The sequence below is a fragment of the Triticum dicoccoides genome, chromosome 3A, assembly GCF_002162155.2.
Source record: "Triticum dicoccoides isolate Atlit2015 ecotype Zavitan chromosome 3A, WEW_v2.0, whole genome shotgun sequence".
NCBI lineage: Eukaryota > Viridiplantae > Streptophyta > Magnoliopsida > Poales > Poaceae > Triticum > Triticum dicoccoides.
Genome location: NC_041384.1, coordinates 301281064 through 301296382, shown reverse-complemented (window position 1 = coordinate 301296382; position 15319 = coordinate 301281064).

The window sequence follows — 15319 nt, the reverse complement described above, 5'->3', positions numbered from 1 at the left end:
ATGAGGCTGTGTTGGTGCGGGCCGCCGACTGCAGAACTCAGGATCTAGGGTGGCCGGCGGTGGTGGGGTAGCTAGTGGTGGCGACGGGGCTGCAGTGGTGGGGGGGCGCCGGCGGCAGGGCTGCAGTTGTGGGGGACGCCGGCGGTAGTGCTCGGGGTCGATCTAGGGCGGCCGGCGTGGTCAGTGGAGGAGGATTTGGGGGAAGTTGTTTGGGGGTGGCTGCAGTCTGGAGGAGGGCCGGCGCGTCTAGTTCTTTCCGGCCAAAAATTTTTTTTCTTTGTCTACTGCGCGCCTTTCCCTCGATTCCGCGCGCTTAGGCCCAAACGATAATTTCGGTTTCGCGCCGAAGGCGGACCCCGGCAGATAATGGGCCGTAGGAGAGTTCTCCCGGCAGATATGACGCCCTCAAGTGTACCGGCAGTTTCAATGCCCTCTCTGCTGCTGTTCTCCCGGCAGTTTCTTTGCCTGAAACTACGTGTACCGGCAGTTATAAATGTCCCGGCAGTACTTTTGCCCCTGTTTTGATACTTCTCCCGGCAGTTAATTGCCCCCAATCAAGTGTTGTGGTGTAGTGATCATTTAGACTTTGGGTTTTGTTTAGACTAAAAGTTCGCCATAGCTGCAACTTCACGTACTTCGTTTGTGTCCAACGACCAGACCAAGACGTCACAGAACCCCACCTTGATCAATAAAGCTTTCATCTTATATTCGCAATATCCAGATTGCATTCTCAGTTTCTTGTTTGTTCTTCGTTTGCTCGCAGGAAACATACCCTCGTGGTCAGGTTGATTGTGCTCCGGCATGGTCAATAACCCTCGGAAGTTGGTTTAGCGATTGCTAAGGCGCGACGTCACGCACGTTCGTAGTCGGATCGTCAAGGTCGACTCCCACAAAAAACGATAGCCACCATCTCATCAAAACATCGGGACACCTTCGCCTCTATGAAGTGGTATTAGATTTTCAGGTTGCTCGGTGTGATTTTTACAGTTTTTTGTAGTTTAGATCGAGTATGTTCTTCATACCTACAGTCCACGAAAAAGCCACAAAAAAATTAGGGTTAGTTCATCATATCCGAACCAATCTGAGCCATTGCATAATCTTTTTAGGGTTTTGCATTGTTGAGTTTGCGGTTGCATCGTCGTGTCTAGTTGCTGGTCTTAGTGTCTAGTCCTTTAGAGTTTCGAGTTCTGATCACAAGTAGTCACGCCGCCGCCGCATCATCATCATCACCGCTGCCATATACCACCATCATCGTCACCGCTGCCATATACCACTATCGTCATCACCGCTGCCATATACCACCATCATTATCGCCGCTGCCATATACCACATATCCACCACCATCACGCCAATCCGAGTCCACCTGCAACATATATACGCCACCAGTCCGAGTTCCTCGAGATTCATCGCCGCCACCAGTCCGAGTTCCACCAGATTCATCTCCGCCACCAGTCCGAGTCCAGTATTTTGTTACTCTGTTTTGGATTTCCAGATCACGCGATACTCCGAGTCGTGATAGCGTAGGACTCCCGAACTTTCGTGCTACCCGCAGAAGAAAAATAGTTCCAAACTTAAAAAAACTAAGTCTGGAAAATTCTGGCTAGGCAGTTTTTAGACCATTTGTAGACCTTTTCGGAAAAAATTGTTGCGGAGCAAAAAAAAGGGAAAAAGTGCAAAAATAAAAAAAAGAAAAAAAAAGAAAAAAATTCAGAGCGTGCTCCTCCCTTGTTTACGTGCAGCGTTGTGATTTTGTTAGTGTTCTAGGCTCGCGTCTCTAGCACGGTCTAGCCTAGGACCAGCATAGTATCGTCGTTGAGCGTTTATTTAACTTTGCATCTCTGAATTGATTATTGCTGAACCTTTTTGCTACCATATTATAAGCCTTCCCAGCTCCACATACATCTACGTCGTGCGTTTGACTCTCCCTGGTAATCGCTCTATCCAAGCTTTGAGAGTTTTGACTACGACGGTTGCCGATCACCGCCTGCTGCTGGGTAAGAACTGGTAAGAATTTGAGATTTGCTTGATGGATTTGTGACACCACCACCACCTCTTGTTAGTAGTCTGTAGGATCATATTCTTGTGTGTTTCTATTGTTGCTAACCATGGCAGGATCACAAGACGACGAGACTGACTGGGAGAACATGACGAATAAGGAGTTGAATGATAAATTTCAGCAAATGATGAGTGGACAGGTGCAAGATGTGCTAAACAGATTTGAAGAGGCCATGGAGAAGATAGATGGCATGGACAAGACGTTCGAAACAAAGCTCGATAACAGGATTCATGAATTGCTCGCGCGTCTTCCACCACCACCACCGGCTGCACCTAATGCACGTCTACAACAACAACAACAACAACAACAACAACAACAACAACAACAACAACAACAACAACAACAACAACAACAACTACCTCCACGTCGCGAAACAGCCCTCTGCCGAGCGAGCCGTCTCCCTCTTGCACCTGGCCAAACTGTTGGTGTTGCTGTTGATACTTCTGTGGCTCCTGCTGCTGATGCGGAGGAGGATGATTTTGTGGGAGATTACGAGGATGAGGTTGATCAAAATCAAGACTACGTGGAACCACCAGCACCGCAACTACCAGGTCGTCCACATGCAAATAATGGCAATGGTAGGGCTCACCCTCAGGTACGAGATCATGACCATCTCCCTAAACTAAAATTGAACATTCCACCATTTGAGGGTAGATATGTTCCTGATATATATCTTACTTGGGAGTTAGAAACTGAACAACGATTTACATGTTTACAATATCCCGAGGAGAGACGTGTTCCTGCTGCTGTTTGTGCATTCACTAGTTTTGCATTTGTTTGGTGGTCTGAGCATTGTAGATTATATCCTATTCCAGCTACTTGCCTTGCTTTGAAAACTGCTATGCGTACTCGTTGGGTTCTACCATATTATCAACGTGAATAACTTCAAAAATTGCAGCGTTTAAGACAAGGAAAAAATTCTGTAGAAGAATATTATCAGGAATTACAAACTGGCATGATTAGATGTGGTATTTTTGAGGAGAATGAAGCTATGCTTGCACGTTTTATGGGTGGATTAAATCGAGAGATTCATACCATTCTAGAGTATAAGGAGTATACTAATATCACTCGTTTATTCCATCTTGCTTGTAAAGCTGAACGTGAAGTGCAGGATCGACAGACATTGGCGCGAACTAACTTTTCTGTAGGTCGATCTTCATCATGGACACCACGTGCATCCTCTACTTCCACTACACCAGCACCTCCATCAGGTGCCACCTCCAGCCGTGATACAAGAAAGCAGGCACAACCACCACGATCTGCCAAGAGCACACCTCCCGGGTCTGTGCAGAGTTCTTCTTCTTCCATGGCATCAACAGGGCACACAAGTGATATTATTTGCCTTTGTTGTAAGGGAAGAGGACATTTTGCGAGAGAATGCAAATCTCAGCGTGTGATGATTGTTACTGAGGATGATGGGTATGAGTCCGCTAGTGACTATGATGAGGAGACTTTGGCTCTTATTACACGTGAAGAACATGGTGGAGATGATTCTGATCATGACACGCAATACATGGCTCCTGAAGATGCTGACAGGTATGAATGTTTAGTTGCTCAACGTGTTTTGAGTGTGCAGGTCACACAAGCTGAGCAAAATCAGAGGCATAATTTGTTCCATACAAAGGGAGTTGTGAAGGAACGTCCTGTTCGCGTCATCATAGATGGAGGGAGCTGCAACAACTTGGCTAGCATGGAGATGGTGGAGAAGCTATCTCTCACCACAAGACCACATCCACATCCTTACAACATCCAATGGTTCAACAACAGCGGCAAGGTTAAGGTAACACGTACTGTTCGTGTGCATTTTAGTATCTCTACATATGCTGATTATGTTGATTGTGATGTGGTACCTATGCAAGCATGTTCTTTATTACTTGGTAGACCATGGCAATTTGATAAAAATTATGTACACCATGGTAGAAACAATCAGTATACTCTTGTTCATAAGGATAAAAATATTAATTTGCTTCCTATGACTCCTGATTCCATTTTGAAAGATGATATTAATAGAGCTAATAAAGCAAAACAGGAGAAACATAAGAGTGAAAATCAGATTGTGGCAAAAGAATTTGAGCAACAAATGAAGCCTAATAATAAACCATCTAGTGTTGCTTCTGAAATTAAATTGAAAAGTGCATGTTTACTTGCCACCAAATTTGATATTGATGATCTAGATTTTAGCAAATCTTTTTGCTATGCTTTTGTGTGCAAAGAGGCATTATTTTCATTCGAGGACGTGCCTTCCTCTTTGCCTCCTGCTGTCACTAACATTTTGCAGGAGTTCGCTGACTTCTTTCCACAAGACGTGCCACCGGGATTACCAGCTATTCGAGGGATTGAGCATCAAATTGACTTAATTCCCGGTGCATCATTACCCAACCGTGCGCCATACCATACCAATCCAGAGGAGACGAAGGAGATTATGCGTCAAGTACAGGAGCTGCTCGACAAAGGTTATATACGTGAATCCCTTAGTCCTTGTGTTGTTCCTATCATTTTAGTGCCGAAAAAGGATGGTATGTCGCGTATGTGTGTTGATTGTAGAGGCATTAATAATATTACTATTCGTTATCGTCATCCTATTCCTAGGCTAGACGACATCCTTGATGAATTGAGTGGCTCTACAATATTCTCCAAAGTTGATTTGCGTAGTGGATACCATCAAATTCATATGAAATTGGGAGATGAATGGAAAACAACATTTAAAACTAAGTTTGGATTATATGAGTGGTTAGTCATGCCTTTTGGGTTAACTAATGCACCTAGTACTTTCATGAGGTTAATGAACGAAGTTTTACGTGCTTTCATTGGACGATTTCTGGTAGTCTATTTTGATGATATACTGATTTATAGTAAACCTTTGGAGGAACATTTGGAACATTTACGTGTTGTTTTTATTGCTCTACGTGATGCACGTTTGATTGGTAACCTTGGAAAGTGCACCTTTTGCACCGACCAAGTATCTTTTCTTTCCTATGTTGTTACTCCACAGGGAATTGAAGTTGATAAAGCCAAGATTGAAGCTATTGAGAGTTGGCCGCAGCCCAAAACGGTCACACAAGTGAGGAGTTTCCTTGGCCTCGCTGGTTTCTATAGGCGTTTCGTTAGAGATTTCAGCACCATTGCTGCACCTCTCAACGAGCTTACAAAGAAGGATGTGCCTTTTTTGGGGGTACCGCACAGGAAGAAGCCTTCACGGTATTGAAATATAAGTTGACACATGCTCCTTTACTCCAACTTCCTGATTTTAATAAGACTTTTGAACTTGAATGTGATGCTAGTGGAATTGGATTAGGAGGTGTGTTATTACAAGATGGCAAACCTGTTGCATGCTTTTCTAAAAAATTGAGTGGGCCTAGTCAGAACTATTCTACTTATGATAAAGAATTATATGCTCTTGTTCGGACCTTAGAAACATGGCAACATTATTTATGGCCCAAGGAATTTGTTATACATTCTGACCATGAATCTTTGAAACACATTAAAAGTCAAGCAAAACTGAACCGTAGACATGCTAAATGGGTTGAATTCATTGAGACTTTCCCTTATGTCATTAAATACAAGAAGGGTAAAGAAAATGTTATTGTTGATGCTTTCTCTCGTCGTTATACTATGCTTTCACAACTTGACTTAAAAATATTTGGTTTGGAGACCATCAAAGATCAATATATGCATGATGCTGAATTTAAAGATGTATTGCAGAATTGTAAGGAAGGGAGAACTTGGAACAAGTTCGCTCTTAATGATGGATTTGTGTTTCGTGCTAACAAGCTATGCATTCCAGCTAGCTCCATTTGTCTTTTGTTGTTGCAGGAGGCGCATGGAGGAGGTTTAATGGGACACTTTGGCGTCAAGAAGACGGAGGATATATTTGCTACACATTTCTTTTGGCCAAAGATGAGACAAGATGTTGAGCGTTTTGTTGCTCGCTGCACTACATGTCAAAAAGCTAAGTCACGACTCAATCCTCATGGTTTATATATGCCTTTGCCTGTACCTAGTGTTCCTTGGGAGGATATATCTATGGACTTCGTTTTAGGTTTACCTCGAACAAAGAACGGGAGGGATAGCATATTTGTTGTCGTGGATAGGTTTTCGAAAATGGCACACTTTATACCATGTCATAAAAGCGATGATGCTGTTAATGTTGCTGATTTGTTCTTTCGTGAACTTATTCGCTTGCATGGTGTGCCAAATACTATTGTTTCAGATCGTGATACTAAATTTCTTAGCCACTTTTGGAGATGTTTATGGGCTAAGTTGGGGACTAAACTGCTTTTTAGTACTACTTGTCACCCCAAACTGATGGACAAACTGAAGTAGTCAATAGAACATTGTCTACTATGCTTAGGGATGTTTTGAAGAATAATAAGAAAATGTGGGAAGAATGCTTGCCTCATATTGAATTTGCTTATAGTCGTTCATTGCATTCTACTACTAAGATGTGCCCTTTTAAAATTGTGTATGGTTTCCTACCTCGTGCACCTATTGGTTTGTTGCCTCTTCCATCTTCGGAGAAGGTTAATTTTGATGCTAAAGAACATGCTAAATTGATTTTAAAAATGCATGAGTTAACTAAGGAAAACATTGAGCGTATGAATGCCAAATATAAACTTGCTGGAGATAAGGGTAGAAAACATGTTGTGTTTGCACCTGGAGATCTTGTTTGGTTACATTTGCGTAAGGATAGATTTCCTAATTTGCGCAAATCAAAGCTAATGCTACGTGCTGATGGTCCTTTTAAGGTGTTAGAGAAAATAAATGTTAATGCATATAAACTTGAGCTGCCTATATATTTTGGGGTTAGTCCCACTTTTAACATTGCAGATTTGAAGCCTTATTTGGGTGAGGAAGATGAGCTTTCGTCGAGGATGACTTCATTTCAAGAAGAGGAGGATGATGAGGACATCAATACCATTGTTACACCCACAGCCCCTGCTGCTATACATACTGGACCAATTACTAGAGCTCGCACACACCAATTGAATTATCAGGTACTTTCGTTTCTTGGTAACGATTCTAATGTTCATGAGAATATGATGCTGCCTAAATTGGATACATTTGTTTTGCTTACAAATGAAGGGCCTAGCTTGGACAAGAAAGATGAACCTTGGAGCAAGTTCAAGGATGGAGATGATGGCATGCGCAAGGGGATAAAGAACGGAGTTACAAGTGATGATTTCAGGACTTTGAAGCCACCATAAGGAGTGCATGAAGCCATGGACGAAATATACAAGATGTCACTTCATAAATTTCGTCCAGAGGCTATTCTAGGTGCTGCGTCACCTTATTATTGGGCCAGGCCCATGTATTTTCGAAATACTAAGTATAGGCTGTTTTTAGAGTCCGTATGTGTGGGGAAACAAGAGTTAGGGTTGGTTTCGGACCCCTCCTCCAAGGGCCACGAAATTCCCCTTCTCTCCTCCATATATATAGCCCTTAGGGCATCGTTTAGACTTTGGGTTTTGTTTAGACCAAAAGTTCGCCATAGTTGCAACTTCGCGTACTTCGTTTGTGTCCAACGACCAGACCAAGACGTCACAGAACCCCACCTTGATCAATAAAGCTTTCATCTTATATTCGCAATATCCAGATTGCAATCTCAGTTTCTTGCTTGTTCTTCGTTTGCTCGCAGGAAACAGACCCTCGTGGTTAGGTTGATCGTGCTCCGGCGTGGTCAATAACCTTCAGAAGTTGGTTTAGTGATTGCTAAGGCGCGACGTCTCGCATGTTCGTAGTCGGATCATCAAGGTCGACTCCCACAGAAAACGATAGCCAGCATCTCATCGAAACATCGGGACACCTTCGCCTCTATCAAACTCTGTAATAAATCCTCGAGTACTGTGTGTGTCAGCAATACTGATCCAGGGATGACACTTAAGCACAGAGACTATGGTCCATTGGGATTGGGTCGCTACATCATGAGAGAGGCAACATACAGAGACATATGATAACAAGCAATAGCAATCATGTGCAAAGCATGGGGAGAGATGCCATCAACCGCATGAAACGAGCAAGTATGGATCATCGGTGATGCAACATAAGCAATCATATCAATCATTTCGTGCAAACTAGTGGACCGAAGATGCAACACACTAGGGGAAATCATGGCAATCATGTTATGTGAGCAAATAGTAGGCATACCCAATGCACATGGCATATCTCAAGCACGAATACAAAGCGAGATTAAACTATCATGAAATGCATGGGTCATAAGTGGAACATGGCAATAGCAAGCAATATCACCACCAAGCTTGCAAATACACATACAAGTACTAGAATCAAGTTTCATGTGAAATGCAAAGCATGGGTCACAAATGCATGGCAAAGGCATAGAAATTAGCATATCATGCAAAGTGAACATGGAAATATGGGCAAATGATACATAATGGACAACAAACCATAAACATGTGAGGGCCATGTAGAAAAGAGGTGCGAAGTCTCTACGCGAAGGGAGTGGTGGTAAGGACAATCCACGGGATCCCAAATTATAATTCCTCTCTAGAGCTCATTTCATCAACTCATTGGATTGCGAGGTTGATGAGGAAGCATGTGTACCCACACAACAAGTAGACAAACAAAACAAAGTGTGTGCGTGGTAAATTTACACATCATCCAGCATGATGTGTATGTGCACGTGAATGTTAGCACAAGAAAAGCATCACTCAAAGAATAGTTGCTATGTATGACATGATGGGGACACAAATTGAGAATGCAAGTATATGGCACATCAATAGCATGTTTATTCATGGGAAGAATATCGTGCACACAATCTGTAACGACCCGATCCCAATGGACCGTAGTCTCTGTGCTTAAGTGTCATCCCTGGATCGATATTGCTGACACACACAGTATTCGAGGATTTATAGCAGAGTTCAATCACACACTTATTACACGAGTGTCTCATAATGAGTACTTATTACAATAATATGGCTGAAGGCCATCTAAATAAGATAACTGCGGAAGTTTCAAAGATAAATAAGTCCATCCAACACCACGGCAAAACTGAGTGCATGACAACGACCTATCGCACCTTACTCTTCATCCAAAAACTCTGCAACATGATATGTTGCAGTCGTTTAGGTTAGCACATGGAATATGCTGGCAAGATAACATCATAGATCAATGAACAAATAAAAGCTATCACTACATGCATATTTGGCTGGTGGAGGCTCTACGGTTATCATTTTGCATAAAGCTAATTTTCCCCCTACAACAAAGGAATAAATTTTATTTAACTACAAAGTTTAATAAAAATTATTGAGAAGGTTCCTCCAACTCAATCCCAAAATAATAATTATAACCCAATAGTTTCATTAAGTAAAGTGATGAGATCAACATAATAATTCAAGTACCAGATACTCAAGATGTCCATAACCGGGGACACGGCTAACCATGATTACTTTATACACTCTACGGAGGTTTGCACACTTTTCCCCACAAGACTCGACCGCATCCATGATCGGAAGATCGAGACATAGTCTTTCTGAAGCATTAACTCTTTACTCTGGGTAGACAGTACCACCTATTTTCTCCTACATCTGCTAGCCCGCCACTGAAAGAGGTCACACAACATACTCAACTATGCTAGAGCCCATAATGGGTTGTGGCTGCACACGGAAGTTTCTAGCATGAATAATCTGATGATCCCTTTGAGCCTGGGTCGCAAGCCGTAGGATGATCACGCGGGTACTCGGGGATATCCTAGGACAACAGTGGATTGCTCCAGGTGCCCACAACCAATCCACCCAGATGTGTATTAAAGTAGCCACCTTAAGTTTCCCTTAGTTAATAATAGTCTCTCACATCTTTCATGAATCTCAGAAACCAATCCATGTCTACGAGCATAACAAAGTAATGCAATCATAACGTAGTAACTCCCAGGGTTTAAATGGAAGGCAATAGGTTCCTACCTCATCAACTACTTCCCAATACCCACATGTTATCACATCCTACTCATGCAATGTATTTAGGGTTGAATCTAATTCATACAAACTGGGTAATAAAGGGATATGATCAAAGTGTTACTTGCCTTGCTGACGATCGGAGAACCCTAGAGATTCGTAGTAGCAAGCCTCGCACTCCGGAAACTCTATCATGAACAAACAATAGCATACATAAGCACTCAAGCATAAGATACAAAAATAAAACCAAAAGAAAAGATCTAAACTGAAATTTCAAGAGAAGTGCTTCAATTTGCAAAAAGAATTAGTCGAATCGGAGTTACGAAACTCAAACTACGATCAAAAGAAGTTCAAATTCAAATCTGCTTGAAACCAAATTTTAAATTTTTAAAATCATGTTCAAGTTGATTATCTAGATAGAGGGGAACAAGACGAAGATTTTGGCGTTGGTTTCACTGCATTTGGGTAAACGAGCAAAATGTAGTGAAGGTTTGAAGATCAGGGACTAATCTGCAAAGAAAGTAATTACGGGTAGGTCCCTGGCCGAAAATAAAATTGAAAAGAAAAAATCTATGGGACGAATGTCCGCTAACAGAAACTAACAAATGAATTCGTTTGTGAACAGATCTAAACCGGTGAACGCTCGCTAATTAACAAAAAAAACTGCTCTAAAGGAAAAATCAAATTTTAAAAAATCGGGTGGGTCTTTTACGGTTTTTACTGGTTCAGGGAAGAGGAACCGGCGGTGGCGGCATGGTTCTCCAGCAAGGTCAGGGCGGCGGGACGGCGGCTCTGGCGCGGCAACGGGGCGGCGGGGAGCGGCGTGGTGGCGGCGGCTTCGGCAGCGGGGAGCGACGCGATGGCGGAGAGCGGCACGGTGGCGGCTTAGGCGGTGCGAAAGCGGAGGCAGCGGCGGGGCGGTGGTGCGGCGGCGGAGCGGGTTGAGGAGGAGAGGGGGGCACGACATATAAAGGGGGAGGGGAGGTCTGACTTGGCCAAGGGGCCAAGCGGCGACTGCGGGCGGCTCCTGGACTCCTGCCGGAGTCCGGCTCGTGTGCGTCTTGGACGCAGGAAGGGCGGTGGCGGTTGCGGGCCGGCTGGGCTTCGACCGAGTCAATCGAAGGAAAAAAATTAAAATATTTCGCCAAAACGAACAAAAATCCAAAATAGAAGAAATAAAAATCCTAAAATCCCAAAAATAATTTTCACGGTCCTCTAATAATATTTAGGACAACATGAACATTTTTCTGAGTTAAAATGCAATTTTTTCCCTACTTAAATCAAATAAAATCTCAATAAAAATTCAAATAAAATAAATATTTTTATTGAAATTAAATTTCTATTATTCCCTCTATTTTAAGAAGTCATATTATCTTCTCTCATTATCTTATTTGTTTTCAAATAATTGGAAAAATAATTTCAAATAAAAATCACCTTGATCCAATTTACCTATTTTGAAAAATTCAAAAATGGAATTATATGAAAACCTCCAACTCTCTCAAATCGTCCTCGAGTTGCTTAAGGTCTCTAGGATCAAAATGTCCAAATGAAACCAATTCACAAATGCAAGAATCCTGGATGCATATGATGACCTAATGTTTAACATCCAAATTGAAAATTGGGATGTTACAAACCTACCCCTCTTAAGATGAATCTCGCCCTCGAGATTCGGGTTGGCTAGCAAATAGGTGTGGGTGGTCTTTCCGTAGGTCTTCTTCTCGCTCCCAGGTGGCTTCTTCCTCGGTATGGTGGCGCCACTGAACTTTGCAAAACTGGATGACCTTGCTGCGTGTAACTCGGCTGGCAAACTCTAGAATCTTGACGGGTTTCTCCTCGTAGGTTAGGTCACTCAACAACTGAATTGCTTCCAGGGGCACTGTATCTCTCAGAGGAATATTGGCCATCTCTGCATGGCACTTCTTCAACTGGGAAACATGAAACACATCATGAACTCCTGAAAATCCTTCGGGTAACTCCAACTTGTAGGCCACTTCTCCCATACATTCCAAAACTTGGTATGGTCCAACAAATCTTGGGGCTAACTTTCCTTTGACTCCAAAACTCCTCACAGTGGTGACACACGGAGATATGCTCTGTCTTCGATTTCATAGGCTACATCTTTGCGTTTAGTGTCAGCATAACTCTTTTGCCTGGACTGAGCTACCTTCAGTCTATCACGAAGAAACTTAACCTTCTCTTCAGACTCCTTGATCAAATCTAGTCCAAACAATTTACGTTCTCCAACTTCATCCCACATCAATGGTGTCCTGCACCTCCTTCCATACAAAGCTTTGAAAGGGGCCATCTTCAAACTAGCCTGGTAGCTGTTGTTGTATGAGAACTCTGCATAAGTCAAATTATCATCCCAACTAGATCCATAATATAGTGCACAAGCTCTCAACATATCCTCCAGAATCTTATTGACTCTCTCAGTCTGTCCATCTATCTGCAGATGAAAGGCTGTACTCAACTCTAGCCTGGTACCCAAAGTGTGGTGTAATTGATTCCAAAACTTCGAGGTAAACTGTGTTCCTCTATCTGATATGATGGTCCTCGGAACTCCATGTAGACATACGATCCTGGTCATATATATCTTGGCCAACTTCGCGCTTGTATAAGTGGTTTTCACGGGGATAAAGTGAGCCACTTTGGTCAAGCGATCAACTACTACCCAGATAGAATCATAACCTGATCTTGTCGTGGGTAACCCGGTGATGAAATCCATGCCAAGTTTATCCCACTTCCATTCGGGTATCGGCATAGGCTGAAGTAATCCTGCTGGCTTCTAGTGCTCTGCCTTAACTCTCAGACATACGTCACATACGGCTACATACTCGGCAATATCCTTCTTCATACCTGTCCACCAGAAACGTTCCTTCAAATCCAAATACATCTTGGTGTTTCCTGGGTGAATCAAGTATGGTGAGTCATGAGCCTCCTGAAGTATTAAATTCCTGATCTCTAAATCATTGGGCACATAACTACGGTCTTCAAACTATAAAGTTTCGTGCTCATCCTCACGAAAACCTTTGGCCTTTCCTTTACTCATCTTTTCCTTTATCTCCGCAACCTCCTTATCAGTCTTCTGGCCTTCTTGAATCTTTCCCAACAACGTGGACTGAACTTCCAACGCTGCAATAAAACCTCTCGGAACTATCTCCAAATGAAGTTCTCTGAGATCGTCGGCTATCTCTTGAGGAAATCCTCCGGTTACGAGAGTATTAGCATAACTCTTGTGGCTCAAAGCGCCTGCTACAACATTGGCTTTTCCTGGATGATAATGCAACTTCATATCATAATCCTTTATGAGCTCCAACCATCTCCTTTGCCTGAGATTTAACTCCTTTGTGAAGATGTACTTCAAACTCTTACGATCCATGTATACATCACAACTGTTTCCAATAAGAAAATGTCTCCAGGTCTTGAGCGCATGCACTATGGCTGCTAACTCCAAATCATGCGTGGCATAATTTAACTCATGAGGTCGAAGCTGTCATGAGGCATATGAAACAACTCTTCCATCTTGCATAAGTACACCTCCAAGTCCCAGGCGAGAAGCGTCGCAATAAACTTGGAAATCCTTGCATATGTCCGTAAGGATTAGCACTGGGGTTGTAACTAAACATTTCTTCAACTCCTGAAAACTGGCCTCACATTCTCCGGTCCATTTGAACTTGGTGTCCTTCTTCAATAACTCCGTCATGGGTTTCGCGATCTTGGAAAAATTCTCAATGAATCTCCGATAATATCCTGCGAGTCCAAGAAAACTGCATATCTATCCAACTGAGGTGGGTGCCAACCACTGAGTGACAGACTGAACCTTCGAAGGGTCTACCGCTACACCTTCTCCTGATATAACATGTCCGAGAAATCCAACTTCCTTCAACCAAAACTCACATTTGCTAAACTTGGCATATAGCTGATGTTCTCTAAGCTTTTCGAGAACCAAGCGCAAATGTTCCTTGTGTTCTTCATTCTTCGAGTACACCAATATATCATCGATGAACACCGCAACAAACTTATGCAAGAACTCCATGAACACCTTATTCATCATACTCATAAAGTATGCAGGAGCGTTAGTCAAACCAAAAGACATGACAGTGTACTCATATAGCCCGTACCTTGTGGTAAAAGTTGTCTTCGATATATCCTGTTCTCGGATCTTCAGCTGGTGGTATCTTGATCGAAGATCGCTCTTGGAGAATACTTTAGCTCCCTGCAGCTAGTCAAACAAATCATTGATCATCGGTAGTGGGTATTTGTTCTTGATCATCACCTCATTCAGTGCACGATAATCCACAACAATCCTTAAAGATCCATCCTTCTTCTCATCTAAGAGCACTGGGGCTCCCCACGGTGATAAACTTGGGTGAATGTAACCTTCTCCAATAACTCATTAATCTGCTTCTTAATATCCTGCAGATCATTTACAGGCATCTGATACGGTCTATTTGATATGGTTCCGGTGCCTGGTAGTAGCTCTATCAAAAACTCTATATCTCGATCTGGTGGCATGCTTGGTAGTTCCTCCGGGATTACATCGGGATAATCCTTCACAACTTGCACTTCCTCTTGAACAACTCCCGAAAGTGAATTCACTTAAGTCCTCCTTGGCGCATGCCTAGATACATACTTGATCCTTCTTCCCTCAAGGGTGGTGAGAAGTATCGACTTACTAGCACAATCAATGTTTCTTCCATACTTAGGTAGCCAATCCATGCCTAGTATTACATCCAATCCTTGTGACTCCAAAATTATGAGGTCTGATGGGAAAACATGGCTACCAATGAATAATTGCAATCGATCACACCATTGGCTGGCCATATACTCCACTCCTGGTGAGCTTACTAACATGGGTGACCTAAGGGCTAAGGTTGGCAATTTAAACTAGTCCACAAATCCCCTTGATATGTATGAATGCGATGCACCAGTGTCAAAAAGAACGACATCAGTAAATGACTTAATCAAAAACTTACCAATCACTGTGTCAGGCTGGTCTTCAACTTCCTCCACATTGATGTGGTTCACCTGACCTCTGGTGAAGGGATTTGGCTTCTTCCCTGAGCTTCCATTGCCATTTTCATTCTTTGCTTCAGGACACTCAGTGGCGTAGTGTCCAGTCTTCCCACACTTGAAATAAGTAATGTGACTTAGATCCTTCTTGACAGGTGTAGCGGGTTTGAAACGGTTCTGGCTGTTGTTTCCCCCATTCCCATTTCCATTCTTAGGGGCGCTTTGATTGTGTGAACTTCGTCCATTGTGAGTATGGCCTCCATGGTTATGATGGGTATGTCTTCCCGAGTTCGGGGTAAAACGAGGCCTTTGCTGAGCTCCAGAGTTGTACTTCCCCTGTACATAC